The following is an 18,388-nucleotide window of genomic DNA, read 5'->3' as shown; positions in this document are numbered from 1 at the left end:
GGCACACAGCGATTTATTCCTAGATGATATAACATCAAGCACAGATGAGAGGCCCCCATTTTTACTCTCACTCTGTAAGCTTCACTAGGATGTGTAGGCTGTGATCAGAGAACAGATAAGAATCTTTTCAAAACACATAAACACTAAGAAATCATGCTCAAAATGTACATCAGTTTACTTGTTAAGTCAAAGTTAGGAATATAGGAGAAAAAATTCAGCCTGCAATCACAAAATAAGAAACCAGAATCAAGTCAGATGTGGAAAACATGCTCCAGGCTATTAAAATAAGACTCAGGAGGCAAATGGCCACTTAGGAAAAAAGTGGAGTCCTTAAATGCCTGAATGGATCTACCTTCATAAGAACTCAGGGTACAAGTTTACCAATTCCTTGGTAAGGAAGGAAAAATGATTCCTGAATCAGCAATATGTCTTTAAATCTCTTGAATCAATTGCAAGAAAGACTATACCATTGAAACATGGTTTTCAGTTTAAACTTAAAGAGGAGTTAATTTGTTGAAACACATTTTTGATCACTAATTAGTTAATGAATGATAATCAATTGTGAATAAGCAAAATTGGAAATTATTTTCCAATTTTTTGGTTTTGACTAATTCAATGATAAGTTGATATTTTTCAAAATTTAAGAACAAAGAATACATGTGAATTTCACAGATATTAGTATTTTGACCAATGGTTTACTTTAAATTATGCAGTTAAACTTAATTATCAATGATTCATTAATTCATTTACCTGAAAATTGGTAAATACTGCTTTTAAAAGGAATCTTAAATGTATTAGAAAAGTTAAAAAGCAAATTTAAGTCTGGTTTATGTTTGAAATGAATGAATCGTTAAATGACTGAATGACAATCTTAACAGCTGATTTTGAATTAACAACTGTTCCAATATCTACAGTGTGGGAACCACCATTGATGTAATGAATGATAAGGGAAAAAAATCTGCTTACAACAACTGATCGAAGAGACTCTCTTTAATCATGATACAGTTCACAGTAAAGCTGAAATATAGCAATCAGCTAGTAAATTTATGTAGACAGATAAACTATCTAGTTGCCAAATGCATAGCACAACTAATAGTTCCCATTCTCTTTTATAGATATGACTTTAATTTGAGCATTTTACATTCAAGTCAAGTTTGCACCTGACAGCTGTAATTCATTTTGGTCCATTAAACCTTGCACAAACTTAATTTCCAGATATAAGAAACAGTAAAAAATGAGGTAGGCTTTTGATCATTAAATGCTAATGTTAAATGACATTTAAGATTAAATTTAGTAGTTACTTTGGACCAGGCAAAATCATGGACAAAAATATTTGTCTCTGTTCCTCAACAATTCCCCATCCTTAACCTTTTCTATTCTTATTACCATCTCAAGTTCCCTCCCCATTCATATTAATTACTCAGTGTCCTGAGACTCTATTTCACCAATATTTGTTCTGATTCTTTCAAATAAGTAATTAGTAACAGCTAGAATGTGAGTTTTTTCAGTAATATTTGGATTTTACATAGGTTCTAAGCTTTAAACTGTAAAAATGTTAAGGGCATTTGGAACTATTTGCGAAGGATGCACCCCTTACTGTTGCTCTTGAAATTGTACGAAGTTGCAGTTTGCCTACTCCACCTGGGAGGAAGACAGATGGGAATTGCTCACTAATTCCCTTTCCCATAAAACTCCTCTTAGTTTTACATACACAGAATACTTTATTTTAATAATTTATATATTTGTTTTAATTATCCTGTGTATCTTTGAAAGAAAGGGTATGTCAACATAACTACTATGTTTTTTGCTCAATATCCTAAATTAAGAATTGAAATCACAACTTCTAGACAACATTTCAAACGATGGATTTTACTTCACATTGTTCATCTGGATAATATATTACACTAGGAATTGTTGTTTTTTTTTTTAACCAACTTGCTTAATTAAAAAAATAATTAGGTAATCACTAGTTCCTCTGTGGAAAATAAATTATAGAAGTAGGCAAAATATAATTAGAAAAACAATTGGATAGCTCCACTCTAGGTAGTCTTCAGTACAATGTATAGTATGCAAATGTTCATTCATTTGTTAATTTTAGAGGACAGCATTTCAGTGCAATAATTGAAAACAGCTCATAGCCTGTTCTGTGAAGAAACAAAACATTGTTTGTGTTGGTGTCAAGTAAGTTAATTATGCTTTATAATATTCAAATGGAGCATATAATTGATTTATGAAATTCTGTTAACATTGTGTTTAGACCCTTGTTAGTAACCAAGAATTCTAGTAGTTTCTTATTATTCCTAATGTGTAAAATCAGCTGGGTATTCTATATATTTTAAAATAATTCAATTCAGAACACTTGTATTACAATAAAGTGAAGAATTTAAAACAATATATAAAAATGCGTAAAACCACTGTAAAAGATTGACTTTAATGAAATACTGCATTTATTGTAGTAATATTTTTTATTCAGTGGTATAATTATGCAGTTTTTCTGTATTAATCTTAGAATTTTCACTAATGTCATTTAAGCTCAATGGCATATATACAATTTTTATTTGTGACTTGAAACCTATAAAATTTTAGCTGATCAATATTCTTTTGTTCTTTTATTTTTAGATCCTTACAATTATCTAAGAAACTGTCTAAAGCATTGAATAAATTGCCAGATACTTAGCTAAAAACAAAAAATGTTTTCATACAAACATCTAGATTTAAAATTACCTCAATAACTCCCTATCACAACCCATTTCACCAGCACCACACACTTTTCTTAGCATATCTGGTATAATAAATAGCCTTCCTAAAGCAAGAGATAATATTAAAATAAGGAAAACAATATCCCTAAATTCCAGTTAATATAGGAGTTTTAACTGTTCCTATATTTCAACATATTCTTTGCAACATATTCAGTGCTCAGGTGACCTTGGACCTCAATAAATTCTCTATATTTAGTAAATGAATGCAAGTGTAGATCTTAATTTTAGTTTAAAATTGTTAAAATCTTTGAATTTTATCAATTCTTCATGGAGCAATAAGAAACAACACCAGACATTTAGGAAAGGGAAATTAAGGAATTTCAATTAATTTTATTATCTGTTTGATTATACTCTGTATCTAGTAGACATACTCACAGGACTACTTAATAAAGCAATGAATTGGGAAGGAATTGCTGGACAATGTAAATTATATTATTTTTTAGTAAAAAATTAAGGCTATAGCCAACTGGAAACTTACTTTGTGTTTTTTAATTGAATGTCTTAAAATGCCAAAGAATTGTAGTAAAAGGAGGTTATTTTCTTTGTTGCTTCCTGTAATTGTTCATACTTTATTTTAGGCATATACATTTGAATCCCATTAAAATGAAATACCAAGTATAGTCTATGTACTAACATATAACAATAATTGGTATTCAAATGTACTTTAAAATGTAAAAATTGCAGATGTTTGAAATTTGAGGTATTCATAGTTCTTTAAAGGTCATTTAAGATACATTTATAGCATTTTAGTGGAGTAAAGCAATTATGACAAAATGTAACAAAGCAGGCAATTTTAAATGTTAAGGAGGGTCTTAAAAGTATTCAATAAATCACCAATATTAAAATTTTGAAAGACATATAGACCAAGAGGTAATGTTAAAAATACTATCAGTAGAGTTTTGTAAAAATTGTATGTATTACAAATAGGACACATGTTAATATATTGGACATTTTAGGTTTTTGCACTCCTAAAATGTTATTGCATTCCTAAAATTCCTAAAAACTATCTTGCCAAAAATTTGCTTTGAAAGTAATTTGTATTACTTATCTTTTTAAGTGGAGTTTAAATAAAACTTAAAATTCTGCCTCTTTTATTTCTAAGACAGTGATTGTATATCTTTTGTGTGGCAAGTCCATCAAATAGAGATGACTTTCTTTTTGAATTGCATATTATGTAGCCTGATTTAACACATGAAATGTTGAAAGTGGGACACATTAACCTGGTGATCTTTATTCCACATTGAAAATTAATCACTACATGAACTTATGAAAATAAACCCTAGGGATTCTTAAGATTTCTCTTTGAGTTTAATGTTTTGCAATGATTAAAAAAAAAAAAAGGTAGGCCTTAGTACCTAATCAGTTGCATTCAATGACTAGATTTAGGAGTGGACTGAGAACCAAGCAGTGTACAACTTCCAACCTTTTTTTCTAAAGGAAGCAATCCTTGAGAGATGAGGAAGTAACTTATTTTAAATTTTGTTTCCCCTTATACTTAGGTGCCATGAAATAGACTTTTCTAAATGCTTTTGGGATTGATACTTTAAAAAAAAAAAAGTTAAATTAGAAGAATCATGGTGAGTAAAATGTAAGTTTTCCCATAAAAGAGGGAAGAACAAGACTATTGAGTGTATATTTAAAAATATATAAACATAAGACTTATGGACAAAGCTCAATTTAAATTTTAATTTATTGTCAAATGATAAATTTCTATTCCAGACAATGATTAGTTTTTAAAAATCTCCTATAGTCCTTTTAATCTCTCTCAGAAACATAAGCTGAAATGTTAAGTGAAGTAGGCCTTGCCATTACTTTAACTTTTTAACTTAAGTTTGTGGAATATTCTAAAAACCATCATATAAATGAATTTGAAGTTTGGTTTTTGCATATCACAAGAAACACAGGGAATATTTCACACACAAATAAAAACCACCTTAACTAAAGATGTCAATACTAACATTGGAGCTTAATCACTGAGCTTTCTCTTAAGGAATACGTTTTCATCCTAAGGTATTTAGGAAACCTGCTTTTTTATGCAACTTTTCTAATAAGAGAATAAAAGAAATGTGTGTTTTTTTCACTATTTTGGAAAGATATGTTTTTCTTGTGTAAATCGCTAGTCTGTAAAGCTAGGTTATATAAAGGAAAGTATGAGCTGTTGCAAATAACCGCAACATTGGCTCAAACGTCAAGCCTGGCTAATACTTCAGTAATAATAAAATGACCGAGTTCCAGTGTTCAAAGTGGACCATCAGGGATGCGAGCGCTGTCCAGGGCTCACCGAGTGAAGAAGTCCTAGGACCGGCCCCTGCATCCCTGCGGCTTGCGAGGCTCCCAATTTGGGTGGCGCTTCTGATGGATCGAGAGGTCTGAGGTTATCTGAGCGCTCCGGGGGCGGGTGATACGCACAGTCCTGTGCTATCAAGAGTTGTTCAGGACAAGAGGACGCGGTGGGCCGGCAGAACACAGGACTGAAGACCTTTCCGGGAGTAAATTTACTGAACCACTGACACAGACGCCCCCAGGACAGGGTGTTGCGCTGGCCCCGAATTCCACGTCGACATGCTCCACCCCACCCACCTGAAGAAGCCGTCGCTTCCACACCCCAGCCTCCCGGACCTGCGAGGCTGAAGGCAGACAGGCCCCAGGAAAGGTCGTGGCGGTCCCTGCCCGCGGAGCAGCGCGGCGCGAGGCCCGACGGCGCGAGGGGCTCCTGCCTCGGGGGCTTCTTCGCCCGCGAAGGGTCCGCGCGCGCAGCTGGGCTCCAGGTTTGTCCTGGGCCCCGCTCCTAGCCCGGGCGTCGCCCCAGCCGGCAGGTCTCTCGATATTGGGGGGCTTCGGACGCCCCGAGAGGGTGGGGACGCCGGGAACAGAGGGCCTTCTCGAAAGCAGGCGAGGACTTGACTTTGCGCGCAGGACGCTGTCAAGTGCAGGTAGAGCAAAGTGGGGAGAGGTTCGAAGAAAATGCACCTAAAGCCTTTGGGGCCCTCGCAGGGCGGGCCGCGAAATAATTCGACGGAAACCAGCAGCGGAGCCGGCGTGCGAAGCCCTGACTTTCTGCTTTCTGACCGCGTCCCGCTGCCCCAGAACTGGACCTCGAAGGAGCTGCGAGACGCCAGCCGCACTCGCACGTCTGGTAACCGCACCCGAAGACCCGTGCCCCGCGCCTCCTCCCTGACCTGCGCCCCGGGACTAGGCAGCCCTTTGCAGACTAGGCTGCAGAGCCCGCAGCCCCGACGTTGCCCAGCGAGCCGGGAGCGGCCTTCGGCCCGGGCCAGGCGCCGCGCGCTGCGGCCTCCTATGCCAGTTCCCGGAGGCGCCGGCGAGCCCCGCGGCGTCCCCGGCGGCCCGCGCAGGTGGCGGTGGCTCCCGCTGCCGCCCGGCCCTCAGCGCCCCCGAGGCTCGCTCAGTTTTCGGGCGCGCCCCCTCGTCCCCCCCAGCTTATAGCCCCCACCTCCTCCCAGGGGTTTAGTTCGTGTTTTTCGGTTTCTTTCTTCGACGCTTCTCGCTCGGTCAGCCCCGGCGCGGCACGCGCCCCGCACCGCTCGGCAGGCGGGACCCGCGGCCTCCGCGCCCCGGCGCCCTTGCGCCCCGGCGCCCCGGCGGGGTCGGGCAAGGTGTTGCCTCCGCGTTCGAACCGAGTTAGCCGCCCCCGGGGAGGCGGGGGCGCGGGGGGCGGGAGGGGCGCGGGAGGATCCAGGCCCCGGCGGGGGCCGCGCCAGGCCGGCCTCGCAGGCCTCCGTCCCCCGCCCCGGCCCGCAGACCCTCCCATCTGTCGAAGCAAAGTTGCTGAAGCTGCAGAAACGTGCTGGCGCCTGTCCACCGCCTGCAAACAAAACCAAACAAAAAGCGGCGAAAGGAAAAGCGAATATGGCGCTGTTGAAAATGGAGCCTGGGCATCAGGAGCGTCCCTCCTCGCTGTCGCTTAACATTTCTTCCTCCAAGCCCCCGCTCCTTTCATGTTTCCCTCCGTGTCTTTCCTCCCGGGGTTCTTTACTCCACGGCTTGGCTTCATCACCCTCTTTCCCCGCTTTTCCTTGTTTCTCCTCTTGGTTCCTCTTTCTCCATTTTGTGCCACGAGCGCTTTTCTCCTTAGTTCCCTTTCCAGACTCGCTCCCCCCTCTCGCCCCCCGCTGGTCTGCCTTTAGTTTTAATTTGTGCGGGTGCAGGAGGTGGTAAGACTGGCGAGGCTAGGTCGCGAGTTGGTTTGGTAGAGGAAAGTTTTATTTTGGAATCCACGAATGTCTTCTATTCGGCCGTGCGCGCGTCTGGCAACGGCGGGCAGCGTCGCCGCACGCCCTGGCCGCCCCGGTGCCCGCGGCAGGTCCACACCGCGCGGTCCCGCCAGCCGGGCGTCGCCGTCCAGCAGGCGGCTCGGGGTTTACGCCCAAGTGAATACAGTTTTTAAAAAGCTTAGAGCCTGGCTTTTGCAGTGTTCGTGGGCATGACATGTTTGGATAAGTGTGGAAGCAAAGCCTCAGTTTTCTCAGGGACTTCCAATGAGGATTTCAAGATACACCAATGTTAATCCTTTTTCTTCTTTTTCTCTCAACAGTGGTAACTCCCGTCCCACCACATTAAGTTATGTTCTTGATGCTAAACTTTTTAAATAATTACTTTTTCTTTTACACTCATACATGATTTTGATTTCTTTTTTGGGGGGGGGATTATTTTTAAAGAGTGAACTCTTTCCAAAGACTGATGCTTTTGAAGACATAAAACCCCCAATATGTGGTTCTCTGATAGTTTCTGTACTGTGAATTTGACGTTCAAGGTCTTTAAACTGTGTTGAGTGGAACAGGAATATGTTGCTACATTAAAGATAAAGCAGAGGGATATTTCCTGATTGTGCCTGATCTTTGTGGTATAGCGTTAGGAATTGGTTTTGGCTTTGGCTGGACAAAATTTGCCTTGGTTCTGTTAAAGAGCCACCTAATAGAAGATATTTCAAATGAAGGACTTCAGACAATACAAGGCTGAAAGCCCTGACATCATTTTTCTGGCCTGAGTGCCATTTTCAGACATGGTGAAAAGGTTAATTCACACAGAGTGTGTTTGAAAATAAAATGACTGTGCTTCCAATGTATTTTTTACCAACTATATTTTACTTTATTCACATTTACCAGTACATGCTCATATCTTCCAGCCAATTTACCTCCTCACTATGTTTTGTCAGAACCGTATCCTCCAGGGGAAAAAAAAAAAAAAAAAACAGTGTTTATCTATGTGACAGTAATGCTCCTGGAATTATTTACAAAGATCAAAATTTTATAAGGAACTCTTTAAAAGTGTATTAGGGAAGTATTCTTTGAAAAAATCTTCAGTTGTTTCTATTTTAAAATCCAAGTAGATCTTGGCAAGAACTAAACTAATGTAACTAGGCCTTATTAAGAGCCTAACTCTATGAATTGGTACCCTCAAAATACATTTATCAAGTTGAAATTAGCCTTTATTTTCCTCTGACTCAAATAGTTGGCTTATATGTTGAATAAAAATAGTTTAAAATGTGCTTTTAATCCAGGCTCCTTCTTGTTACCCACCCACCCCCCTTGGTTGATAAACAAATGAGAGGACTCTAACTTGATAGATTTTTTTTTCCAGAAGAACTTCCTAAAAGTGGGCAAAGTTAGGAAAGTTATTAAAACCCTTCATTTAATTGGAATGACTCAGTAGATATACCAAAATAATGCTGGTAAGATGTTATTTCCTGCTCAAGGAGAATAAATTAAAGCACAACTCAGAGTATTTTAAATGGGCAACTTTAAACAATGGGGGATAGAAAAATATATCATTTATCAGAAAAAGATATGAATACCAGTATTGTTCAAAGCCCATTCAACAATGCATTGAGGCATCATACCTGTTGTTGAAAACCTTACAGATTATAAGAGGTGACTGATTACTTTATTTTCTGTCATTAAAAAACCAAACATTCATAAAGAATAAAATTCAATTAGATCCCTATTTCACCCACACACAAATTAAATTTTAGCTAGACTAAAAATCTAAATAAGGCAAACAGAACTTCAAAAATATTGTAAGGGAATATAGGCAAATTATCTTCATGATCATGGAGAAAGGAAGAATTTCTTAAAACAGCAAAATCTATAATCTGTTGAGGAAATGATACACTGTGTTATATTAAAATAAAAAAAGCATCTCTGATAAAAGGCATCATAAAAGCTTAAAAGATAGAGAAGATATTTCCAAGGCAAATACTTGACAAAAGATTAATATTTGTAATACATACATAAATAACATATAAATAATTTATGTATGAAGCATTTTATAAGTAAACATGTGAGTGAGGAAATATACATGTGAAATAAAAGTATAGTATTATTAACAGGAAGGATATGTATCGACTTCAAAAAAAGTGACTTCCCCTTGGGAGGAAAGAGAAGAGCAAGGGGTGGAATAGGAAGGAGTCCAAGGGGGGGGTATCAATTTTTTTTTTTTTTTTTTTATAGAGGCATGTTTTATTTTTATTTATTTATTTGTTTGTTTGTTTTTTGTTTATACATGCACTGGGTACAGTCAGAAGCGCGGGAGGGTGAGAGAATTCACCAGAGCCAGAGCGGGGAGCAGAGCAGGCAGAAGGACCCAAGTACACTGCTGAGGGGAGCAGCGGGCGGCAGGAGAGGTCTGCGCGCCATGTGGGACCCTCCTCTGGTGGCCGGGGAGCAGCCGGGGATCGAACCGGCGCCGCAGAGGCTGCGGGCAGCTTTGCAACCCAGCGCTCAACCGCTGCGCCACCGGGGAGGCCCGGGGGGGGGGGGGTATCAATTTTTATACAAAGATCAGAGGCAACAATAACAAGTCATTATCACCTTTTGTTTTTTTTTACAAGTTTGTTATAATTTATTTAATATTCTCACACATAAATTCCTTGTCCAAACAAATGACATTTCTTTCTCTTACTCAGTATTAATCTTTGTAAGCTGGCATTCACACTCATGATAGCAGCGTAAATATATTCCCCAAGGTTTTTCCTGTACAGGGTTTGAATGTTATATGACATCCATGGCAAAGATTTCCCTAGTTTGGTGTCTCCCTATTGCATGTTTTCTTGTTTTCTGAATAGTTTTAGTGGAAGAAAGAAACCTGTTTGAAACTGTGAACAAGCATAAGAGTATTTATTCTTACATGATGAAACCATTAAAAATATTCTTTTTAAATACCGGATGGTCTCACTCATAGCAGGAATCTAGAAAACTTAAATAGGGGACCAGGAAAATGAATAACTTTAAGAAAGTGAAAATCAAAATCAACAAAAAACAATGAACCAGAGACACTCTATGGGGGGTGGGGGGTGGGGAGGGGAGGGATTGGGGTCAAAATAAGGGGGTTGCAATTGTATGGGGAATATAAAAATAAAATTTATTTAAAAAAATATTGTTTTTAAGTGAGCAAATTAAAACCCCTCTTTACTACTATAGAATGACTTGAAAAGTCAGTCTGAGGCCTAGCATGGAAGGTTTATTTTTTTTTAGGCATATCTAATATTTTTGTGCAGTCTAAATGTCAGGTATTGGTATTTTGGAATTATATATGTGGTCTCATTTTCTTATTTTATATGGTATGAGCTCATACAATGTTTATTTCTATCATTGCCACTTTCAATTCACAGTGTTTTTCACTTGCAGCTAACATAGGAATTATTCATATCATGGCAGCATTGTAATGATGTAACATTTCATTTGCTTTGAGACACTACCTTTTATTTGTTCAATAAGTGTATGAAGCAACAAGGTTATTGTTTTGCTTCTGCCTCTGTGAACTGAGTGAGGGAGGTTGCAGTACTCAGTCACATGGTGGGCAAGTCACTTCTCTGGCATTAGAAACTCCCATGGTCTTATTATATCTACATTTCTAGCCTTGTTTCCAAATATTACCTAACAAACTCTTTGTCTTTAGCTGCCAGCTTGCTCATTTGTAGTATATTCCTTGAAAAGAATGCTGTAACATTGCCTGTCTCTCTTTATTTCTTACTTAATCAATAAGAGTTGCTATGTTTTCTCAGGGATTGAGTGATGTCAGAGATTTACAATCCATTTGACCTCCACCTCATAGGTCCACAATGACTGCCATAAGTTCAACTATCGGATTTGCACACTGGATTGAAAGATGGGAAGGTAGGTAGAAATTCTATTCTTCATGAACCTTACTCTTGTAAAGGAGGTATAATATTTTTTAAAATACCTATCAAAGTATTTTCCCTAATATTTCATTAGCCAGAACTTTGACATAGTTTAAGGGCCGGGTCCTTTCTTCCTCCTCAAAGGGAATCTGCCCAATGCCTAAATAAAACTGAAGTTCTATTTATCAGGGAAGAAATGGGGGAATGAATTTTGGGTTGGCAGTAAACACTATTTACCACATCTCCCGGTTTGTTATCACAAACTGCAAACCAGTTTGTTCCTATCACTCCTTGAAACAGCTTGGATTAATATCACTGGTGACTTTTAGACTATTCATCCAGTAGGCAATGTTTATTATCTAACTTACTTGAATTTTGGGGGGACTCAACACACCCTCTGTGAAATGTATTCATTCTTCAACTATCCACTTATCACTTACCATTTTCAGGCACTCTGCCAGATGATGCAGAAGTGAATCATGCATAGTCTTGACCCTCCCCAAACTTAAAAGTCCAGCGCAAGAGACAGGGAAACAAGTGTGACAAACTGTCACAGATGCTGCAATTGCATCAGATTAAAAGGCCACACAGAAAGGAGCAGTCATTTATACAACTCAGGTGCTATGCCTCTTTTCAAGGGAAGGAAGGGGTGGTGCAATCTCCCTGTTGCCAGATTATTTGGTCTTTTGCCTACTACCCTAGAAAAATACTAACTTCTATTGAAATGGGGGAGCAGGATAGAGGCCAGGGAGCTGGCCTCTTCTCTTCCCTTGACCTGAAAAATATACATGGAATTCCAAAGACTATCCAACCATTTTTTTTTAATTTCAGAAAATCTGACTTACACAGAATTCACCTAGTGTAGCAATTCTGACATTCTCCATTCACTCTACCTTTTTACCACAGTGTTCTAGGCCAAAAGAAACACTTAATGTTCCATTCATGAAGTAGTAAGATCTAATCACATAAGAGTGATACATTTTGTGGTGTCTACAACATTGTGTTGTTGCATTTCTCCCCAAATTTTAAAACATACTGTAACAATTCTAAGAGGTCACTATGATGCCCTAGGAGGACTTGGTGCAAAGTTTGGAAAACATAGTATCAAAGGTTTGTTATTTAATTAATTGAATACTCCATTTTGTATTTTAGAAAGATCACTTTTTCAGTGAATTGAGGGTTTAACTCCAGTAAAGACATGTTGGGAACTAGGGAGACCATGAGTTATAGTGGTCAGGTAGGAGAGAAGTAATTTGGATGTAAAATGGAGTGTACTAATGAGAATACTATTGTTATCTAAAACATGTTTGGGTTTTTTTAAAGATTTATTTATTCATCTATAAAAGCACTGGGTACAGTCAGAAGTGCGGGAGGGTGAGAGAATTCACCAGAGCCAAAGAGGAGAGCAGAGCAGGCAGACTGACAAAGTACACTGCTGAGGGGAGCAGCAGTCAGCAGGAGAGGTCTGCGTGCCATGTGGGACCCTCGCTGGGCAGCGGGCACCTGGGGATGGAACGGGGGCTGCAGAGGATGCAGGCGGCTTCGCAACCCAGTGCTCAACCAGTGCGCCACCAGGGAGGCCCATATCTAAAACATGTTATGGATGTAAGGTTGATAAGACTTCCCTATCAATTGGTTTTGGGAGACAAAGATAAGATGATCCCTAGATTTCAGAAGTGGGTGCACGACAGTAGGAATATAAGCAAAAACATGTCTTGGGAAAGGGTTCCTTTTTTCAGCATGTTGAATTTGAGATTCTATAAGTATGAGGTGGATATATGTATGGCTTTGGCCTTCTGGAGCAGTTCTGGAAAAGAAATATAAATTGATAAGTTATCAATATATAGGTTAGAACTGGCAACAGTAGAGTAGATGGGATTGCTCAGGGTGAGGGTATTCTAGAAGAAGCATGCATGTTTATAGAGTCAACAGAGGAAGAGGATCCTGTAAAGAGACTGGACCAAGAGAGGTGTTGCCATGCTTGAGTAAGGCAACATGTGTGGGTGACGCCCTCCAATTGTTCTGTTCTGTAGGCATCCTGGATCTATCTTTTTCCTGTGGAGGGACCCCCTGGGTAGAGCTTCACAGAGGCATCACAAAGAACTATGCAAGGGCTTCATTCTGCAATGACTATGAGAGGGGGAGGGTTGGAAAGGGGAAGAGCAAGGAGAGGAGAGTGGCACACAATGAAAGGATTCCATGCAGTGCCAGCACAGGCCTTTGTCCAAAGAGCTGAACTTTCTGGTTTCCTAAGGAAGGAACATCATTTTTATGCCTGCATTTTAAGAAAAAATAAGTTAATGGTCTGTTTACAGTGTCTAATGTCCTCTATGACAGCAAGTCCATGGGGTCTGACAATTTGGAGGGTCTTAGTGACTTACCTAAATTCTTTTTTGCAGTAGAGGGGAGGGATATAGAAAGTTGAAAGAGCTTAGGGTATAGCAAGGAAGACAGTCGTATAAAAATAATAATAACAATGTTATATAAGATATAAGATTCTACAGAAAGGTGGCATTCTCCTGCCTTCCATTTTTCTTTTTTTTTTTTTTTTTAAGATTTATTTATTTACACAAGCACCTGGTACAGTCAGAGGCACGGAAGGGTGAGAGAATTCACCAGAGCCAGGTAGAACGACGAAGTACACTGCTGAGGGGAGCAGCGGGCAGCAGGAGAGGTCTGCGCTCCATGTGGGACCCTCGCCTGGTGGCCGGCTGGGGATCAAACCAGCACTGCAGAGGCTGCGGGCAGCCTCGCAACCCAGTGCTTAGCAGCTGCGCCACCAGGGAGGCCCTGCCTTCCATTTTTCAATAGCCACTTGGGGTAATTTAATTCTGTGTGCCTTCATTTCCATACTTAGTACGCAATTCAAATGCAGATTATACTGAATGTTTTTATTTATTAAGATTCACATACTATAAACTTCACTCTTTCATAGTATACAATTTAGTGTATTTATAGTTATATAACCACTATCTAATTCCAGAATATTTTTTCATAATATTTTAATCATCCCCAAAAGAAAACCTATGCCTAGTAGAGCCACCCTCCAGTCCTTCCTTCTTCCTGTCCCTGGCCTCTGCTTTGTATCTTTATTGATTAGTTAATTATGCACATTTCACAGAAATGGGGTCGTATAATTTATGATCTTTATGTCTGACTTTTTTCTTCTAGCATAAAAAAAACAACAACATAAAGAGTATGGAGTATTCAAACCATATTTTATGTGTCAGTATTTTACTACTTTTTATAGTTAAATTAGATTCCATTAATTGGCTCTACCAGATTCTGTTTACCTAATCATCAGTCGGACTAGGTTAAATGTTATCATGATTGGATTGCATTGTTTTCACCTTTTGGCTACTTTGAATAATCCTATTAGCATTATTGTTCATGTTTTCAGTTGTCTAGGAGTGAAATTGCTGGGCCATATTGTGACTCTTTGTTCATCATTTTGAGAAATTACCAAATTGTTTTCCAAAGTGGCACCATCCCTCTTCATTTCCACCAGCAATGTATATGGGTTCCAATTGCTTCACATTTGACAACACCTGTTAGCATCCATCTGTTTTATCATTGTTATCTAGGTATGAAGTGATATCTGATTGTTGCATTTCCTTGATGCCTGACAGTGAGCAATTTTTCATGTGTTTATTTGTCATTTGTATACCTTCTTCAGTATTTCTACAAATATTTTGCCCATTTTAAAACTGGTATTTTCCTTTTGTTATTGCAATGTATGAGTTCTTTATATATTATGGGTGTTAGACCCTTCTCTGATATCGATTTGCTCTCCTATACTGAACGTTGTTGTTGTTTTCATTTTCTTGATAGGGTCCTGTGAAGCACAAAATTTAAAAATTTTGATGACCTCCAATTTATCTGTTTTTTCTTTCATTGCTTGTGTTTTTTAAAAAATTAATTATTGCCTAGTCCAAGTCATGAAATTTAAGGTTTATGATTTTGTTTCTAGTAGGTTTATGGTTTTAATACCTACATTTAAGACTTTGATCCATTTTGAGTTAATTTTCTGTATGGTGTGAGTTAGGAATCCAACTTTATTCTTTTGCAGGTGCACATGTAGTTGTCCGAAAACTATTTGATGAAAAAAACTATTCTTTTCATCAAATTAAATTAAATTATCTCGGCATTCTTTTTTAAAAAAAGATTTTATTTTTTATTTATACAAGAGCTGGGGTACAGGCCAGAGGCATGGGAGAGTGAGAAGACTCACCACAGACAGTGGGGAGCAGAACAGGCAGCTGGACCAAAAGCCCTGCTGAGGGGAGCAGTGGGCGAGACAGGAGAGATTCTGCCGTGCCATGTGGGTATCTCCCTGGTCAGCCAGGAATTGAACCCACGCTGCAGAGGCTGTAGACAGCTTCACGGTGCTGCGCTCAACCTGCTGCACCACCAGAGAGGCCCTATCTCAGCATTCTTGAAAATCATTTGGCCACAGAGGTAAGGACTCTTGATTCTATAAAATTGACTTCTTTTTGCATCCTATGCCACTACAACAGTTACAATTACAATGGAATGATTGCATTGTAGAAATTCTTATCCTCAAATTACTTGACAGTTCAAGAGACTTGTGGGTCTGAATTTTCTTTGCTAAGTCTTTGAAAAAGGTGTCTATATTCAAAGTTGTTGGCTTAAATAACTTTTTTTTGCATAAATCTAAATCAATACTCACTTATAGGGATCTTTTATATAATTCTACTTTTATGTCGATGATGTAGAAATCAGCAATTTCTTTCTCAGTGTATTCTATGAAGCCATTAAAAAGTCAATTATGAATTGAGGCATTCACCTCAAGTTCTTGTTGTTAGAAAGCTGAATGTTAATCTAATTTAAAAACCAGCATTCAGAGCAAAAGGTAGGTCCTGTGACTGGTGACCACCACCAAAGCATGAAGAAGGGACAAAGAAAAGGCATCCAAAAACTCACAATCAACTGACACAGAGGGTGATTTCAAGATGTTATTAGTGAAAAACATCGATCCTAGGCACTTGTGCTACACAGCACTGCTTAGAAGCATTAAGAATGAACTGGAGGGCCTCCCTGGTGGCGCAGCGGTTGAGCGCTGGGTTGTGAAGCTGTGAAGCTGCCCGCAGCCTCTGCAGCACCGGTTCGGTTCGATCCCCTGCTGCTCCCCTGCCACGGGAGGAGGGTCCCACGTGGCGCCCAGACCTCTCCTGCTACCTGCTGCTCCCCTCAGCAGTGTACCTCGGTCCTTCTGCCTGCTCTGCTCCCCCGCTCTGGCTCTGGTGAATTTTCTCACCCTCCCGCGCTTCTGACTGTACCCAGTGCTTGTATAAAAAAATAAATAAATCTTTAAAAAAAAAAGAAAAAGAAAACACTTTGAAAATGTTATAAATGTTTAAAAAAAATGAACTGGAATGTGTGACCAATATTTCCTTGGTAAATATAATTAGACAAATAAGTAGCCTAAGTAAATATGCCTAACATATATTTGGAGAATGATTCAATGAAGCACAGAATTTTCCCTTCAGAGTTAACTCATTACAGGAATGTGTGGTCTGTTTATCTGTTAGTGTCACACAACTTGACACTAAAGAATTATCTTTGCAAGTTATAACAATGAGAAAAGCTTTCTGGAGACCTCCGGACTTTGCCTGTTCCATTATAAGAGACATATGATGCTTGTGAACAACCTCCAGATCTCAGTATACTCACTCCTTATAGAGATGATGGTAAAGAAAGGTTGAAAAATGTTGCAAGATAGAGAGAATAAGAGAAAGGAAAAGAGGAGACAGAAGTAGAAAAATCTAGATCATTCTCATAAACCAGAAAAAGTTCCAAGAGCACCTCATGACAGACAGAGAGAATGGCAGAAGCTGGCCTAAGGTCCAGAGCTGGTTGAAGATGATGCTAATCTCTTATATAAGCATATTGAAGTTGCTAATGATCCAACCTATCATTTTGAAAGAAGACCTCAGATATATGTGAATCATATGGATGGATCTTACTCCCTTTCTGCCTTGCCATTTAGTCAGATGACTGAGCTTCTAACTAGAACTGAGGATAGGGTGTTAGTTAAACCACATGAGCCACCTCCACCTTCAGCAACTCATGGGGCAGAAGATGCAAAACCCATACCCACCTGTATCAGTTCTACAGTTTTGATAGAAAATTGTCCTCAGTCACCAACTACAGGCATGACACCTGTATTTGTGAGCCCTACTTCCTACATCCTCCACCACCTCTTCTATCTGCCTCATCAACTTCTTCATTAAAAGTTTCAATGACTTCAACTCTTCCCTTACCAGCATCTTCACTACCTCCTCATACAACCACTGCTTTGCAAGCTCCAGAAGCATTTCCACCTTTAATTCTTCTTCAGATTGTCCCTTCAGCTGGGAGTTCTTCACCCAGCTACTCCTCCAATTTTACCTCCTCTAGTACAACTCTCTCTATTGGTAGCTAGAGCTGCCCCAGTGTGTGAGACTGGATAGATCCAGCAGAAAGGAGGCAGAGGTACAAATGCCAAATGAAAATTTAAAAACAAAAAACACCCTAAAAAAGGCCTTAAAGAAATGGAGATAAGAAAACTAGTTATTCACCTGATGAAGAGTTCAAAGTCATGGTACAAAATCACCAAACATAGGAGAAGAACAGATTAACTATAATAACTTAAAAGACCCAAACAGGGCCTCCCTGGTGGCACAAGGGGTTAAGTGTCAGCACTATGAAGCTATTGGCAGCCACTGCAGCATGAATTTGATCTCTGGCTAGCAAGCTGACCCACATGGCATAGCAGACCTCTCTTGTTTTGCCTGCTACTCCCCTCAGCAGTGTATTTCAGTCAATCCGCCTGTTCTGCTCCCCACTCTGTCTCTGATGAATCTTCATCTCCTACCCCCGCACCTCTCGCCTACACCCCAAGTCTTGTGTGCATAAATAAATAAAATAAATCTTTTAAAAAAGACCCAAACAGAATTTACAGAGCTGAATAATAAAATAATGGACCTAAACATTATAATAGAAATACCAACAACAGACTAAATGAAGTGGAGGAGTGAGTAAATGAACTGGAAGACAAAGTAGAACTCATTCAGACACAGCAGCAAAATGAAAAAAAAATAATTTCAAAGAGTTAAGGTATTCTAAGATGCCTCTCAGACAGCATCAAAAGAATTATTATTATATATGGAAGAGAAAAGACAAAAATTGCTAGAAAAATTATTTGAGAAAATAGTGGCTGAAAAATTCCCTAATCTAGGAAAGGAAACAAGCATCCAGGGACAGGGAGCCTAGAGGGTTTCAAAAAAGAGGAACTCAAAGAGATTCACCAAGACACATTATAATTAAAACAGCAAAATTTAAAGATAAAGGGAGGGGAGGTGTCTTTAAAACAGTGAGAGAAAAAAAATTGTCACATACAAGGGAAACCTGTAAAGCTATAGCAGACTTTTATTATTTTTTAAAAAGATTTATTTATTTATGCATACAAGAACTGAGGTATAGTCCA

General features: G+C 39.2%; 1 pseudogene; it reads left to right on the top strand.

Moving 5' to 3' along the window:
* Nucleotides 1-15,872: 15,872 nt before the first annotated feature.
* On the top strand, nt 15,873-17,372 carry LOC119244182 (actin-binding protein WASF1-like; annotated as a pseudogene).
* The last annotated feature ends 1,016 nt before the right edge of the window (nt 17,373-18,388 follow it).

The sequence above is a fragment of the Talpa occidentalis genome, unplaced genomic scaffold, assembly GCF_014898055.3.
Source record: "Talpa occidentalis isolate TD23 unplaced genomic scaffold, MPIMG_talOcc4v2.1 talOcc4.14, whole genome shotgun sequence".
In the NCBI taxonomy this organism is placed as follows: Eukaryota; Metazoa; Chordata; class Mammalia; order Eulipotyphla; family Talpidae; genus Talpa; species Talpa occidentalis.
Note: the sequence above shows the minus strand (reverse complement) of the source record. Positions and strands in the feature narration are given on the sequence as shown.